A 17,300-nucleotide genomic window follows, 5' to 3' on the forward strand; every position below is an offset into this window, starting at 1 on the left:
CAAAGGCATGGTAACACACGGATCTGATCCTTGCGGGAGAATATGCAATAAAAAAAGAAAGTTTTGTTTCTTTCCATTTTTCAAGAGATAATGGCTCTTTGAGCCATAGACATTGGGAAACGGGGCCAAAGCCAACCCGCAAGCTCCCTAACGGCGGAGAAGGCTGAAGCCTTGTACCAAAACCTTGTAAGCTTTCAACAAAATCCGTAAATATTCAATTGTTGGCAATGTTTCAAATTCTGCAGTTATTGCTTGAGATTCAGTTTTTTGCTCTTGACTACGGCCGAAAAGACCTTTGCAGTTCTGTACGGATTCTGGGATGGTCTTTTAGTTTTATTAGAAAAAAAATGGAAACACAGCTTAAAACCTGCTAGAAAACACTTGATGTTTAGCCGCAGAGTCCCCCAAAAGAATTAAACTTTGTGTCCAAGTATCCAAACTTGGGGGTAATATTGGAGCATGGAACTCCCCCCCCCCGATGTATTCATTGCGCTTCAAGGCCACTGTTAGGGCATAAATTACTTTTTAGTCGATGGAGCCATGGCGTAGGCTATTATCGGACGTAAAATCCATGAATAGATCGATTTTCCAAAACGCATATCATGTTCTTTAGCTCCAGAACTGACGATTACAGGCACTTCTATTCGTATAAACTTAGTGGGGAGGGGCGTGTTCTATAGCCTGAAACCGTCCCATTTATTAATGAAACAGTCCCTTTTAAAGGCTTCTTGTTATTTCAGGAGATTAGGGGAGGACCATGATCCACTGGTCCTCCCCCAAAATGCAATCCTCTGCTGTGCACTAGAAGCACAGAAGTCAAGATCAGAATCATAGATACAAACGTCAGATGGTACGTAAAATTGATATTGTTTTTATAGCATGGCGGTTGCTTAATTTATTGTACTATTTGAAATCAAAGCCTTAATTGTATCAGAGGCTATTGTATCAACGCTATATCAGAGAACTTAATTGTATCAACGCTATTGCGTTGTCTATAGTAAATTATTATAATTCTTTTTTTTTTCAGAGGTAGGCTACTTCATATGGAACGGCACGTCGTATAAACTTCAAAGGGGGCTCATTCGATTGGAAATCGAAAGTTCTAGTGCCCTTTTTAAGAGTCAAAAGTGATCAGAGGGCAACTATCCCCCCGCCCTTTTCCCCCAAATACATCCGATAAAATTTTGAGGTAGCCATTTTATTAAAAATAGTTCAAAGATCATTTAACAAAAACTCCGGGGTCGACATAAGCCCCCAGGGCCTGGAAGCAGGCGTTGCAAGTTATGCCCTGGGGCAAATATGGTTCTTATAGAAGAGATGCTCGTAAAAACTTCAGAGAGCTCATTTGATTGGAAATTGAAAGTTCTAGTTCACTTTTTAGAGTCAAAAGAGATCGGAGGGCAACTCGCCCCTCCCCCCTCACACCCTTTTTTCCCCAATTACACCAAATACAAATTTTGAGATAGACATTTTGTTAAAAATAGTTCAAAGGTCAGATAACAAAACTTCGATGTCGACACAGCCCCCCAGGGCCCGAGGGCAGGCGTTGTAAGTTATCCCCTGGGGGCATATAGGGTTCTTATGGAAGAAATGCTCGTATAAACTTCAAAGAAGGCTCACTTGATTGGAAATTGAAAGTTCTAGTTCACTTTTTATAAGTCAAAAGTGATCGAACTGGGCTAGCCCCCCTCCCCCCACCCTGCCCTTTTTTCTCCAAATGCATCAGATAAAAATTTTGAGATAGAGATTTTGTTAAAAATAGTTCAAAGTTCATAGAACAAAAACTCCAGTGTCGACAAAGCCCCCAGGGCCCGGGGGCAGACGTTGTAAGTTATGCCCTGGGGATATGTATGGTTCTTATGGAAGGGATGCTCGTATAAACTTCAGAGAGGGCTCATTTGATTGGAATTTGAAAGTTTTAGTTAATTTTTTAAGAATCAAAATGATCGGAGGGCAACTAGCCCCCCTTCTTCACGCACTTTTTACCCAAATGCATCAAATAAAACTTTGAGATAGCCATTTTGTTAAGATAGTTGAAAGGTTTGATTACAAAACTCTGGTGTCGACACAACCCCCCAGGAACCGAGACAGGTGTTGTAAGTTTTGCCCTGGAGGCATATATGGTTCTAGTGGAAGGGATGCGCGTATAAACTTCAGAGAGGGCTCATTTGATTGGAAATCGAAAGTTGTAGTAGTTCACTTTTCCAGAGTCAGGTGATCGGAGGGCAGCTAGGCTACCCCCCCCCCCACGCCCCTTTTCCCCAAATGCATCAGATAAAAATTTTGAAATAACCATTTTGTTAAAAATAGTTCATGGCTCAGATAACAAAAAATTTTCTGTGTCGACAAAACCCCCCAGGGCTCAGGGGCAGGCGTTCTAAGTTATGCCCTGGGGGTCTATATGGTTCTTATGGAAGGGATCCTCGTATAAACTTCAGAGAGGTCTCATTTGTTTGGGAAGTGAAAGTTCTAGTTCACTTTGTAATGGTAAAAAGAGATCGGACGGCAACTAGCGCCCCCCCCTCCCCACCCCGTGTTCCCCAAATGCATCAAATAAAAATTTTGAGATAGCAAGTTGGTTAAAAATAGTTAAAAGATTAGATAATCAAAACTCTTGTGTCAACACGACCACCCCAGGGCTCGGGGGAAGGCATTGTAATATGCCCTGGGGGCATATATGGTTCTTAGGGAAGGGATGTTCGTATCAGAGACAACGCTATAGTGTTGTCTATAGTAAAGGTCATATGGCTTCAATGTTTTATTATTGATTTATTTATTATTTTTTCCCAGAGGCACTTCATATGGAAGGGGTCGTTGTATAAACTTCAGAGGCCTCATTTGTTTGGAAAGTGAAAGTTCTAGTTCACTCTTTAAGAGTCAAAAGAGATCAGAGGGCAACAAGCCCCCCTCCCTTCACACGCTCTTTTTGCCCAAATATATCCAATCAAAATTTTGAGATAGCCATTTTGTTCAAAATCGTCCAAATATCAAATAGCTGTGGTTATGGGTTTGACCCCCCCCCCCCCTGGGGGAAAGGACAGTAAGTTATACTAGCATCCCATCTTTAACATATAAAGCTTCTACGGAAGGTGTGGTCGTATAAACTTTGGAAGTTAATTCAATTGGAAATCGAAATTTATTGTGCCCTTTTTAATAATCGAAAATGATCAAAAAATAAACCCCCCCCCCCCCTGTGCCTTTTCCCCCAAAATGCATCTCATACAAATTTTGAAACAGCCATTTTGTTCAAAGTAGTCCTAAATTCAAAATTGCTATAACTTAGGGGTTGAGAATCCTCCATAGCCCCCAGGGAAATGATTGTATCTTATTTAAGTTGCCCATTATTAGAATATAACTTTTTTGTGGAAGGAGTGGTCGTATTAACTTTGGAGGGGGCTTATTTGATCGGAAATTGAAACTTTTAATTCTTTTTTAAGAGTCAAAAGTGATCAATGGGCAATTAACCCACGCCCCACTTTCCCAAAGGGCATCCGGTTAAAATTTTTAGACAGCCATTTTGTTCAAAATAGTTCAAAGGCCAAATAAATATATTTTCGAGTTTCCCCCCCCCAACCCCCGAAGAAATGGTTCTGAATTTCTGAACTTGCTTATTGTTACTTTGATGCTTTGTTTACCTTGATACAATGTTTACTTAGATGCTTTCTTTACTTTGATACTTCGGTACTTTGATACTAGTTTTGATACTTTGATGAAAGTTTGATGTCGAAGAAAAATTGATTTTGAAATGCGGTATTTTCTAAAAATTTGAAACTTTTTGCAATCAAAAACGAACAAAAATTAATTTAAAAAAACTTTCCGAAAAAGAAGTTTTTCAAAAAAAAAGTAAATGCCATATTAAACTTCAAATCATCATATACAAATACCTGTTAAAATTCAAACTAGAAAAGAAAAGAAATTACTCTTAAAGAATAAATAAAACCCAAAACACACAGAAAATAAATAAACAATCATAGCAAAAGATTTTATATTACAAATATTCGTAATTTAATTCGTTTTCAGTGAAGGGTAAATAACGCAGTAGCTTTTAGACTTATACAATTAGGGAAGGGGGCAGTATTCAAACTCTTGTTTGTAGTAAACCTATATTTGTCTTGAACAGTCTTGGAAAGAACTAGTAAAATTAAACTTAATATTTGATATATAATGCTATTGATTAATGAAAGCTCATCACTCCAAAATTTAATTCGATTTTTTATATTTATTTTGAACATTGTAATAAGAACAAAAGAAAATATTTGTAATTTAACTTGTTTTCAGTAAAGCGCCAATGACGCAGTAGGTTTTAGACTTTTACAGTGAGAGAAGGAGGCAAAACCCAAACTTTTGTCTGCAGTGATTTTTGTTCGTTTCAAGCTTGATTTGCAAATTCAATTTTAGTTTCACTCTTTTTAAGATGTATTTATTCATTTATAGTAGTACCTATTGTATGTTTGTTTGCAATTATTGTTTATTTAATTTCTGTTCGTTCTGGGTTTCACTGATTCTTTAATAGTAATTTCTTGTAATTCATTAATTTATATTAGTACTTTGTTGTAACGTTGTATGTTGTTTATTTTTGATATGACTGTTTATTTACTTTCTGTTAGTTAGGGGTTTCATTTATTTTTTAATAGTAATTTCTTGTCGTTTCTAGTTTGAATTTTAAGATGTATTTGTATCTGCTGATCTGAAGTTCAAATTTTCTGAAAGTTTTAAAATTAATTCCAGAAAATACTGGGTTTATCTCCTTCTTTTCCCCTTTTTACCCTTTCATCTCTTGGATCTCTACAAGCCAAATAATGTACAGCTTCACGATTATGTAAAACTTTATACTTGTGACGTTATTTATCTCTTACTGTTAATTCGTTAGTCAATTTCAGTTTGATTAATTTCAATTTGGTTAAGGCTGACCGTTCTAGTGCCTGTTTGTTAATATTACCCTATTACTATTACCCTATTAATATTATTTTAAAATTACAATACAAGAAAGGGCGTCAGTTTGGGTGGGGAGATTTGAACCTCTTAGATGTTTTGGCCCCTTCTCCTAGATTTTGAAAAAGTCCTTCTTTTGGGCGTAATTTCATGGAAACAGCTTTTTTTGTATTTTCACAAAAAATGTTGAAAAGTTAAACCCCCCCCTCCCCCTTAGATTTCAATTAGTACGTTAATTGACCTGAACAGGAAGGGGATTATGGCTCCCCTCAACCCGCGAATCATAACGTTTGAAGCACCTTCTAGCACTTTCATGAAAATAACACCAAATCGACGATTTTGTTGAGAAGATGAAATTGTTTCTGCCAAATAGGCAACTGCTCGAGTGGATGGTTGAGAGGAGAAACGACCCGCTTCCGGTGCAGGGTAATTCAAAGTGCTCGTTTCGATTTTCAGTATCGTTTCTTATCTGCATTAGAAAAGATTATTTTTTTTTTTCTCGTTTTAATTTCTCAGGCACCTGTATTATTTTTTTCTCAACAATGAGACGAATGACCATATTTATGAGATGAACCCTTTACTTCCAACAGTGAATTGTGATTTAAGCTTTACTGAAAACGGGTGGTAATCTCAAAAGGATAAATTTTTGATTTAGTTTTAATGTTGGCAAATCCAATACCAAATGCTTTGCAGTAAAATTTAAAAAAAACGGTACTGTGCTAAAATCGAGGACACGAAAGAAAGACCGCGTCGGGATCTCAAAGCCACCATTGATAAAACAGGTTTCCGCTGCATAGTGAGATATTGCTCACTCCGTGACAAAGATTCAGTTTTTTTGGGGTTTAGGGGTATTAAAAGGTAGCTAGATTAGGTTATGTATTTAATATATGCTATGCTTTACCCCGAACCCCCCCCCCCACCCCCTAATGTGCAAATATATAGACCAAATTTGTTCATAAACTATCATATTTTTATCCCATTTTGTTTTATTTCATTAGCATTAACCAAACTTCACTTCTCGCATGTGTCCTGGATTTTAGAAAATTTTAGAACAGTACCAAAAAAATCCATTGTGACGCTAAGATTCGCCACACTTAGCACGCACCGCCTGGTGAACATGATTTCCGAGTGAGGAGCCCCTCGTTTTGAACCGAGTGTCGCTGTTCAGTTTACCTAATCATGTAGAAATCCCAAGCGCAACCTCGTAGTTGCGAAGTAAAAGAAAACAGAAAAATAAGAAAGGAACTACTACCCACACTGAGATTTGAAGCCAATCCTCGCAAAATACAGCATTGGTAGATTGCAAGCATAGGTTTCCTGAGGATATAGAAAACTCCATGCAATGCGCGAGCCGGTAAATAGCCACTACGTATCTAACAAGAATGGTAGTAACAATCGTAATAATTTGTTATTTTAGATAATCAGGCGTAAATATAGTGTTTGCCAGCAGTGGCATCAATGAGGGGGAGGTGGGTATATGCCCCCACCCATATTCTGAATGGCGCTTATGGTATTTCCATTGAAAAAAAAACATAAAATTGTCCATTGAAAAAAACATTTCATTACCCCCTTGAATTTTCAAAAATACATATTTTTTTTCCACCTACATTTCCGTGAATTAACGCCACTGGCTGTCTGCTGGCGGCACGGAAGAGAGCACAATAGGGTAGTGACTGCGCACTCTGTCTGTAAACAGTTATGTAAAAATACGCGTATGATTGCAACATACAAATTACTCCGAAGGTTAGTTTCTACATCTAAATGAACACTAAAATAGTGTTTAGCATTAAGTTTCTGAGTTGTGAAACAGCCTAAAGTCCAATATTTGTCAAAGTCACCGTGAACGGGCTTTATGCAAAATCTAAAAAAAAGGTTATTCTTTTTTACGAAAGTACCTTTCTCCTCCAAAAAAAAATAAAATAATATACTTTTCCTTTCTCAGGAAAAGTGAATTTTGAGCCAAAATGGAATCAAACAGTTCGTGGTAACGAACTGTAAGTAAGGAGCGACCCGGCTCAATAGTAACCGAAACTCTAAAACCGGAATTTTGACACCCATAGATACATCAATAGAATCAGATTTTTATGCTGATTTCAAATATATAAGTTCCATTAAGTTTCGTTTTACCCATCAAAAGTTACGCGCCTTAGAAAATCTGCCTTATTTTCGAAAAAAAGGGGAAACACCCCCAATAAGTTTTAGAACTTTAATGAAAATCATACCATCGGATTCCGCGTATCAGAAAATCTTACTGCGGATGTTTCAAGCTCCTATCTGCAAAAATGTGGAATTTTGTATTTTTTGTCAGAAGAAAGATCACGGATGCGTGTTTATTTGTTGTTGTTTTTTTTATTTCCCCAGGGGTGATCGTATCGATCCAGTAGTCCTAGAATATGGTATGAGGGCTCATTTGAACGGAAATTAAAAGTTCTAGTGTCCTTTTTAAGTGACCAAAAAAATTAGAGGGCAACTTGGCCCCCTCCCACGCTAATTTTTTTCCAAAAGTCACCCAATCAAAATTTTGAGATAGCCATTTTGTTCAGCATAGTCGAAAATCTAATAAATATGTCTTTGAGGATTACTTAATCCCACGCAGTTCCCGGGGGAAGGGCTGGAAGTTATGAACTTTACCCATTGTTTACATATAGTATTGGTTAATGGGAAGTATAAAGACGTTTCAGGAGGAATTTTTTCTGATGGGGGTGTCGGAGAAGGGGGTTACGGGGGAGGATCCTTCCATGGAGGATGTTGTCTTGGGGGAAGGGACATTTCTATGAAGGGGCGTCGGATTTCCTAGCATTATTTAAAAAACGATCAGAAATTAAACAAAAAAAATAGTTTTTCCAACTGAAAGTAAAGAGCAACATTAAAACTTAAAACAAACAGAAATTATTACGTATACGAGGGGGTTCGCCCCCTAGTCAATACCTCGCCCTTTTCGCTAAAGTTTTTTTTAGTAGTTTCAAAAGAGCTATCTGTTTTAATTAACTGGCCTTTGTGATTCAGGGATTTGTGATTCAAAGATAGCTCCAACTTTAGCGTAAAGAGCAAGGTACCGATAGGGGGCAAACTCCCTAATATACGTAATAAAAATTACGAATATAGAAGTTCGTTACGTAAGTTAATTCGTAAGTTACGTCAGAAAAAAATTTTTGAGAAAGCCATTTAGCCTAAAAAAGTAAAATTAATATGCAAATTTCGTTTTAATTATTCATGCACGGTGAGCCAATATCAAAGCTGCATTAATTCAAAAACGTTCAGAAATTAAATAAAGTTTTTTTTAACTGAAAGTAAGGAGCGACATTAAAACATAAAACGAAGAGAAATTATTCCGTATATGAAAGGGGCTGTCCCCTCCTCAATACCTCGCTCTTTACGCTAAATTTTGAATCTGTCACACAACTTTTATTTTTTAAAACAGTAAAAACTTTAGGGTAAAGAGCGAGGTATTGAGGAGGGGACAGTCCCTTTCATACACGGAATAATTTCTGTTCGTTTTAAGTTTTAATGTCGGCACCTGTATTTTTATTACACCTTACCTATAATTCTTTAACTTTATAGAAGTCAAAGGAGTAGATAAAATAAAGAAATGATTTACTGCTTAGTAGGTTTGTTGCTCCCTATGTCCAGCCTTCTCCCCGGAAAACCCTTCCGAGTAAATATGTTCTAAGACAATGCTCGCTGAACATGGCTGGCTATATCTATAACCTTTTACTGATAGATGATTAGAAAATTTGATTATACTGACAGTCTTTAAATACTCGGAAGGATGGTAGAGAAAAAACGAAAAAAACGACAAAAATTAAGAAAAAAGAATAAGGGTGGATTTCAGCCAATGGAAAAGAAGTGAACGACAAAAGAAGCAAAGCTGATATTTTGACAAGGACCTCCGCCGACCCGTCCTTAGCAATCAACACAAAAAGAGGGGGGAAGAAAAAAGCTCCATATAAAACAAGAAAAACACTAAACTATGGAAGTAAAATAAATCATGAATTGGATTTATGAAAATATCCCCAGTTTCTCCTTTACAACGAGCTCTTTATGTATGCACTTTTCTTTTATTTTAATTGCTTCTCTAGAAAATTGTGGTAAATCCTTTACTGTGGAAACTAAAGTTGCCTCGTCAAAAAGAGCTAAATAGTCAGGGTAGTCAAAAGCGTAACCAGAGCATTTAGACCCACACCCAACTTACGATCATTTAATAAAAAGAAAACTAAATAACATTCTTTCTCACTTTAAGCCACGATGAAATGACTGTACTAATACAAATTAGGTCAGTCGACAGTCAGCTTTAATAGCTAGGGACAAAATTATTTCCCATCTAATCTTTGAATAGTCTCATTTGTTTTGGCTTGGTTTTCTTTCAGACTCTGTTCTCTTTCGCGACAGTTTGCTTCAAAAGCTCGGTTTTTTTCTCATTTTATAGATGGATATATATTTATTGCAACAAAAGCCGCTTTGGACCATGGCAAAAAAACGTTCTCGCTTCATATTTATTTTTTTTCCCCTCTGTGTTTGTGTTAAGTGCTGAGGACGGCATTGCGGAGGTCCTTACCAAACTCTTTGCTTTGTCTTTTTGTTCGCTTCTTTTCAAAGGTCTGAACATCAACATCACTCTTTTGGTTTCTTAATTATTTTTAGTTTTTTTGTCAAATATCCTTTCGAGTATTTAAAAAGAGCATATTTCACCATATTTCTGAATCACCTGTCGGTGAAAAATGGACAAATAAAACTTGGTCATAACCTTACTTGTAAAATAGAGATGATTGTGGGAAATGATACCAAGTTAGTGTGACTGCTACAATTCCTGGCGGAAATATAGTTGGTGAGCCTTTAAACACATGTCTAGTCTCATGGAGGAACCATAGCCCTAATAAATCCTTTTAAGAACATTCGTCGATATTTTTCCAAGAAAGGGGAGGGACTCATAAGCTAAAAAATTTTAGAGGAGAGAGCGGAGACCTGAATAAAAGGATTTTTGGGCCCGTAAACTGGAGTTTAACCAAACGGAACTTTTCAGCTTTTGCATAATTTTTGTCTTAAAGGGGAATGAGGTTTAAGCCCCTCTTCTCCCCTAAAGGCGTCCTTGGATCTCCAGTTTGTTCGAATCTAAAATCGTATGTGCTGTTTGAAACTAATATACTTTCCGTCACATTTTGAAAACCAAGCAACCCCATCCCCACCCCCAATACCATATAACAAACGTTTTTTTTTCCATCTAAGTGCATCCTCGGGTCACAAACCGTCAATTTCAGCCCTTCAAGAGCTTGCAATTCTCCTTTGCGAAGAAAAAAGGTAGAAGTCCTCGAAAAAAGTGACATACTTCTCTATTGATTATCGATCTTAGTTCCGTTTCTAACAAACAGATCTCTCAACAGGGTTGAGACGAAGGGAAAATTGTTTCCTTCATAGTATGCCAGCTGATATTCGTATGTCACACAACAGACGTAAGGAGATAAGCCGGAAAAGCGGACAGACAAAAGAATGAACTCTTTTATGGCAATTTCGTTACGATAAAAATAAATACCCGGTAATGGCGTCACAGCTTAAGACCTGACTAAATAATAAAAGAAAACAACAGATTTTGTCGAGAAATTATTGAAATCAGCTCAGTTCTCATCTCGCAATCACAGCATAGCCGATTTTGACTTTAAACTTTTGAAGGTAATACGCCAATACTGAATCCTTAATTTTAAATCCAAAACATGGCTCCTATTTTTCAATATTAGCGCGCTATGCTAACGCCACTAATAACAAATTACCACTGCACCAATCCACCTGAGATCGGAAAACAGCTGCGCACACTTCTCCGCCCCAATCTACTCAGAGCTTCAAACTCCCTTTAAAACCTGTCTCATAGCCTCTTTCCTAGACCCATTTCATTCATCCCAGGTCACACCTTTCTTTTCGTCTGGCCCTAGATGGATGGCCAAGAAAGCATTATATCTGCTCATATATCACTCTTAATCCGTAAAACGTGGCCTGGCCACTTTAAACTTTTCCTATTTACTACAAAGCGTACTGAGTTCTGCTCCCACCTTCATAGCCTCATTCTCTAGCGACACCGATTCCTTTTGCAGTAAGTATTTGCCAAATCCGAAATCTAGGTATTCTGAGTAAGAAATGTAAATTTTTTTTTAATGATGTGTGAGAAAACTATGGAATCCCTTGCATCAATTTTATATTGTAAATTTGAACCAAACATAAGGGTTTGCAAATTGTGCGTCGTACGTTGAAAACACATACGTATTAGGAAAACATGCCAAAATACATAAACATATGACATTATCACCTGAAGAATATTTTCTTTTTTTAGCATCCGCTCCTCTAAGTAAGATCTTTCACATTTCTTTAGTTGCAGCGACATCAATAACAACGATATGCTGCTGATGTTGCTAGTTATTATAGTAGCAATTAAGAACTCCTTATAAGGAATTTGAAGATGTTCTTCTGTGGAGCACTGCTGCAAATAAGTTATTACACGTGTCGATCCATCGTTAGAACAACAGATCTCCTCCAGGTTTCCAGACCAACTGAACAGATGCAACAAGGTTACGACGAGTCACCTTAAAGTCTTTTCCCTAACTCTGTCAAGGATTACCTTGGAGACTTCTCAATCTTCATGAAGGAATCTAGTCTTCTGTGGAATACTTCTACTTGATGTATTCCACGCGTCGATCAAACGTCAGAAGCAATATTCTTCCCTACGATTTTCTGGTGAAGGGAATAAACACAAACAAGGTTACGACAACTTCAGTCCGTTGCCTTAAATACAAGGGCCACATTTGAAATTTCCTCAGAAGAATGGTAAGGCTTTACTCGTAGAATATCAAAATGGCTGCTATTTCAGAACTCTGTTGGCACGATAAATGGGGTTTTACTGCACCATCGCCAGAAGCTTACGTTGGAAAGTATTGAATCGAGCAATATGGGTCTTTTATTAATCAGAAAAAGAGAACATCATCATTTGACATAAGCCAAGTCATCCCATCAGTGTATATACCTTGAGGACATCACCTGAGGATGATGTCAGAGGAGGGAGGGGATCACATCCTGTCTTAGCTTTCAAGAAGCGGGAAAAAAGTCCCGTCAAATCTTTAAATACGAAATAAGACTGTTTCAGATCCCCATTTATAGCAAACGCCTTGACCGTCCCCGATGAACTTGTGCCCCAGATTTTAACTTTTTTTGAAACTATTTCCGAGGGCAATATTTTATGGTATTCTCCAACAAGTACTAAAGAAATATCTCAGAAATCCGCTGTTTAGTAACAACCGCTGTTTAGCCCGAGAAATCCGCTGTTTAGTAACAACAAGGATTACTAAATCAAAAGGTAGTCAGTGGCAATAAACAATAGCTGCTAAATATTTTACCTTTTTTGCAGGATGCGATTTAGTGCAAACATAATGGGATTTAGATTGTAGAGACGTACGCTCCATTCGGAAATTACTTCAACGATGGACCCCATTTCCAGTGGCTCAGGATACAATCACCCCGAATACCGCTTGAAACGGGCCAGCTCCAAAAAAGAAGCTTGAAAAGGTGAATTAGTTGTTTTTTTTGGGGGGGGGGGGATGAGTGGGTTATAGGGCTTGAGGTAGGATCAGGTTGAGGGGGTGGGGGTAGATGAAGTTGTGTTTGGATGGTGGTTGTTACCCTGGGTGTTGGGAAAAGGAGATTTTTTATTTTTATTATTTTAATTAGTCTAGATGCTTCTACGAATATTTATGTAGGTCTCTCTCTCTCTCTCTCTGTTTATTATTATTATAATTAGTCTAAGATGTTTCAAGGAATATTTACATAGTTTTCTTTCGTTTTTATTATTATTCTTAATTTAGCATACCTTTAAGAATGTTTATGTAGTTAATCGCTACGCGTTAGGAAAATTTAAGTTTTTCCCTAAAGCGTAGCGATTTATATCTGTAATAGTTTATATTTTTGTTTATTATGTTAATAATAGCCAGTTAATGTTAATAAAAGTCAATTCATAAATGCTCTTTCTGCAGATCTGCATCTAGTTAAATTTAGAATGTTGAGCCAAAACCTGCCACGTACACAACGTTGACATTCGTTCTAGGTACGTATATATGATATCCCGGGGGGGGGGGGGAATAAAAAACACTTCTTAGATAATTCAAATAAGGAGCCCCGAAATTCAGGAGAATCTCCGGTTCTATAACGTAAATCAGAGGGAGTTGAGCCAATTTTCGACATAAAATCCTCCATCCTCAATCTACGGAATTTCCTATAAACTGGCCATACCTGTTAAAGCGAGACTTGTTTTCAGTCTACAATAAAAAAAAGGTACTTTCCATTTATATGGGCCTTTCTAAAAAGTCAAGTTTGGTTAATGCTAATGAAATAAAATAGGATGAATATATAATAGTTTAGAAACAAATTTGGGCTATATATTTGCACATTAGGGGGTGGGGGGTAAAGCATAGAATATATTTAATACGAAACCTAACCTAACCTGGGTACCTCCCCCCCCCCCTAAACCTAAAAAAAACACAGTTTAATATCGTATACGCAATGAAAACGACGCTATCATTGCCTACTCTATAGCAGTTAACACGTCAAAAACGAGTTTTATCATTGCCTACTCTACAGCGGTTACCCCTAGAGGCCCATATAATGGGAAAGTACCAAAAAAGTTTCTCAACCCAATAGTAAACACTCCCCTAGAGTCATATACACGTCAGATACATCATTGGCTTTTCTGAACCAATTCCCTCAAGTGATCCAATTCCCCAGTTTCAAGCCTAATCGATTGAGTTAAACCTAAAGGTATATCGACTAGCTTTTACAGTTACTGTTAAGGGCCTGTGCAGAACCGGTTCCCCTTTGCAAGAAGAATCCTATCAAAATCTAACCATATTGTCAGAACAATAGTGCTTTCATTAATCATGGTTTCGAATATCCAGAGAGGTATACCCGCTGTATCATGGTCGACTACCCAAGCCTGGAGTTATCTCTACAACCCGTTGTGGTGGATAAAAAAAAAAAGCCGAGGTGCAATGATAGAGCGCTTTTGGCTCCACGAAATGAATTCATGGCTGTTAATCATAAAAAAACAATGGGTCAGACAGAGGGCGAATATTTCCACTTTTAACAATGAATGATAACCAGAGTTTGAACCATCATGAATAATAGGATACATTAATATAAACATATCTTCTTTGACCCTTTCGATAAAACAGAGATAAATGAACGGCTTTTCAATCTGACAAAATCAAATTAAGCTAAAAAAAATCTCCGAACTACTTGTTTTCCACTCTTATTTTCAACATTCGCCGATCAACAGCTTTTCATTCTCTAGAAAAACTGTGGCCAAAAATACACTGTATTTGTTGTCGAACCCTCTCTAACCAAGAAGTGTCCTTCCCCTAACCCCTTAAGGCCAGTTGTACCTATAATTAGTATGACCTATAATTGTATTAGTATGACCAGTTGTACCTATAATTAATACGACGGAACTATTTAAGTTCGTTTTGTAGTTGCCTAATATTACCTCAACAATGAGTTTGCCTAAAAAATGAACCAAGGAGACAAAATTAGCATGGACAAATTCCCACCATAATTTGTTGGGTAAAAGGCAAATATTGATAGTGGGAAAAGAATAATAAAATCCCGAACGTCTGAGGAGGGTTGGGGGTAAAGGCTACCCCCTATAAGTGCCTAGTTGGTGCAAAATATAAAAAAAATAAATCTTAAGTCTTAGAATATCCGCAAATTTTAAAAATAATTATTGGCGAATCTTGGAGGCCATAATGGGTACCAGAAGCTCCCCCCCCCCTTCCACAAACACACACACAAAATCATGTAATCCTAATGTTGGGAGAAAAGTGTAATTTTTCAGGCACAAATCCTTTTTCAGAGTCCAGAAGAGAACTTGTTGGTTTCAGATAGGCTAGCTTTAAACGGCAACACCTGGGTTTTTGCGATAGCAACACTGTAACACGGCCCTCCAAAGGTAAAAGTACGTATCTACACTTTTCATTATTTCGATAAATCACGGCTCAAAGTTTGAGTACTTTTGAGAGCTTCAAATACGGTTTACGGTGAAACTGGACACTGGCTAATTCTGGAAATTAGTTAAATAGGTAAACAAATATGGGGATTTCATATTTTTAAGTAAAATTTTCTATTATTACTGCCCCGAAGCCTGAAACAGTAGATACGTACTTTTACCATTGGACCGTTACTCATATAAAGAGGCGCTCTCAAAAGGTAAAAGTGCGTATATGACATATACGTACTTTTACCTTTGACTCGAGACTCGAATTCGAATGAAGTCCCAAAGGTAAAAGTCTGTATAAAACATAAAACGCACTTTTACTCTGCCCAAAACCCCGTATCTATGACGTATACCGAAGGTAAAACCACGTATGAAGCATGTACAACAAGTCATTTTTTTATTCAAATAATTAGAAGTTAAAAAATAAAAAAAATAAAAAGAAATCACTGAAATACTGCAGGCAGCTAAGAAACACAGCCGTGCTTCAGCAAATCGACAGAAGCTGTTGATGAAGGCAGAGTGCGCCAAAATGTACGGCGATTCTCATTCATAAAAGGTCCAAGTTTTTCTCAGATTGCCTTTTTCTTTTCTGGCTTTACACCCCTTGCGCCAAGACTCGGATCTGGCAAAGGATACTTTGCCTCTTTGATTGTACTAACCAGCTTTTTTGGCACAAAACTTACTCTTTTCTTCACCCTCAGGGCTAGTTTTATAGAACAGTTCTGTTTTTCCCTTCTTAAAACAGACCTCACTGAACTCATCAATGGTCACGCCCAAGTTCTTCATGACGATGCCAGGAGCTTTTAAGCTTTTCCACTGGCAAAAGTCTTCTATGTCCATTTTCACGACTTTCGTGAATTTTCTACTTTTTTCTATGGTGTCGCACAAATCCTCAAAGTCAAGAACATCCCTTTTTCGAATTCGAGACTCAATCGATCCGTGTATGGAGTCAGCCCCCATGTGCGTATGGCCTTTCACTAGATACTTGATACGAATCGTTTCAGGTCCTCCTTCACTGTTGACTATCAGTACAAATTCACTAAAAATTGTCCAATTTTTTTTCTGGGCACAGCAATTGTCAGTATAAAAAATGAAGTGCAAGATATCCCTATTCATCTTTAAGACCTTGTGGAAGGCACTACCTATATCAGGTGCATCACGTCCTTGTCGAGATTCGTTCCAAACAACGCAAAGGTTCTGGTTTTGCTGGGTGGCCTTAACGGGGGCAAACGTCTCATTAAAACACACGAGTCTTGATAGAAAAAAGGCCTCCTTTCTGCTGTGCATGATGGGAAGCAATAACACTTTTTGTAGGTCCACGGTGAACAACATGGTAGTTGAATCTTTTTCGTATTTCTGCTTATCTTCAGAAAATGCTTTTGAAACCTGTTCAACAAGATCTATGTGCTTTCTGTACAGTTCAGTCTCTTTCTCGGTTGCCTCACCATTTGTACCAGGAGTTCTCGCAGCCCCTACTTTCTCTTTTAATAGTGTGCAAATGTCACAGCTGTCACTTTGGGGCATGCACAATGATACTTTCATACCATTAAGAATCTTCCTATATGTCTCATCACAGATTTTATTTGCTGGATATTTTTCATTAAAGTCTTCTGCCATAAATTTGTAGCTCAAATCACGAGAAAGGTACCGAACATTTGGAGCGTGAGCTCGACGATAGTGTGGAATTGCTGGCTGAAAGCTTTCAATGTGCTGCATCACAAGGCTTCGATCAACTTTGTTTGGTGGCCCTGCCACTTTATGGCCCCTTCCGTCCTTGAGCTCATTCCCAAGAGCATCCCTTTCAATTTTTGACTTGATTGTAAAAATCACTCTGTCATTATTGCCTAATCCTAGACAACCAAGGAATGTAGACTTGCAAACTGGCAAGTTTTCAACTTTTGGGGTAAGTGTGGGGTCGTCATTCGAATTTCTGGGAAGGCTGTACCTAACTGTAGTTTTTTTCTACACGCAGCTTCTGGGGCAATAGTCCTTCTTTTAACTGGTAGGAATGTCAGCAAAGAAGCGAGCCACATTTGTCTTGATTTATATTCTTTGCTCCAACATGTGTCATAAATTTTCCTGAATTCTACACTGGAAAACTTCAAACATGAGTTTGTACATTTGTTAGATTTACAGCCAGGTTCGTCAGGAAATGGATACTTCTTAACATCTCTTTCAAATTTATCTTTTTCTGAGCGAACTCGTTTTGGAGTAAGGTCAACAATAGACCTTCCTTCTCCTCCACCATTTTCTTCACGTCTATTTTCTCTATCTTGTCCCACAGACCTTGCTGCTACAGCGTCAATTACACACATGACCTGGTCTGAGGAATCAGGTTCACAAACAGCAT

General features: G+C 37.7%; 1 protein-coding gene across 3 annotated transcripts in view; it reads right to left on the minus strand.

Annotated features, from left to right (window-relative positions):
* Positions 1–17,300, minus strand: part of Amun (protein amun) — a 78,540-nt gene that overhangs the window by 30,531 nt on the left and 30,709 nt on the right. The gene's annotated exons all lie outside the window — the stretch shown is intronic.

The sequence above is a fragment of the Artemia sp. Qi Xiang Cuo genome, chromosome 17 (assembly GCF_049724085.1).
Source record: "Artemia sp. Qi Xiang Cuo chromosome 17, ASM4972408v1, whole genome shotgun sequence".
NCBI classification, from domain to species: domain Eukaryota; kingdom Metazoa; phylum Arthropoda; class Branchiopoda; order Anostraca; family Artemiidae; genus Artemia; species Artemia sp. Qi Xiang Cuo.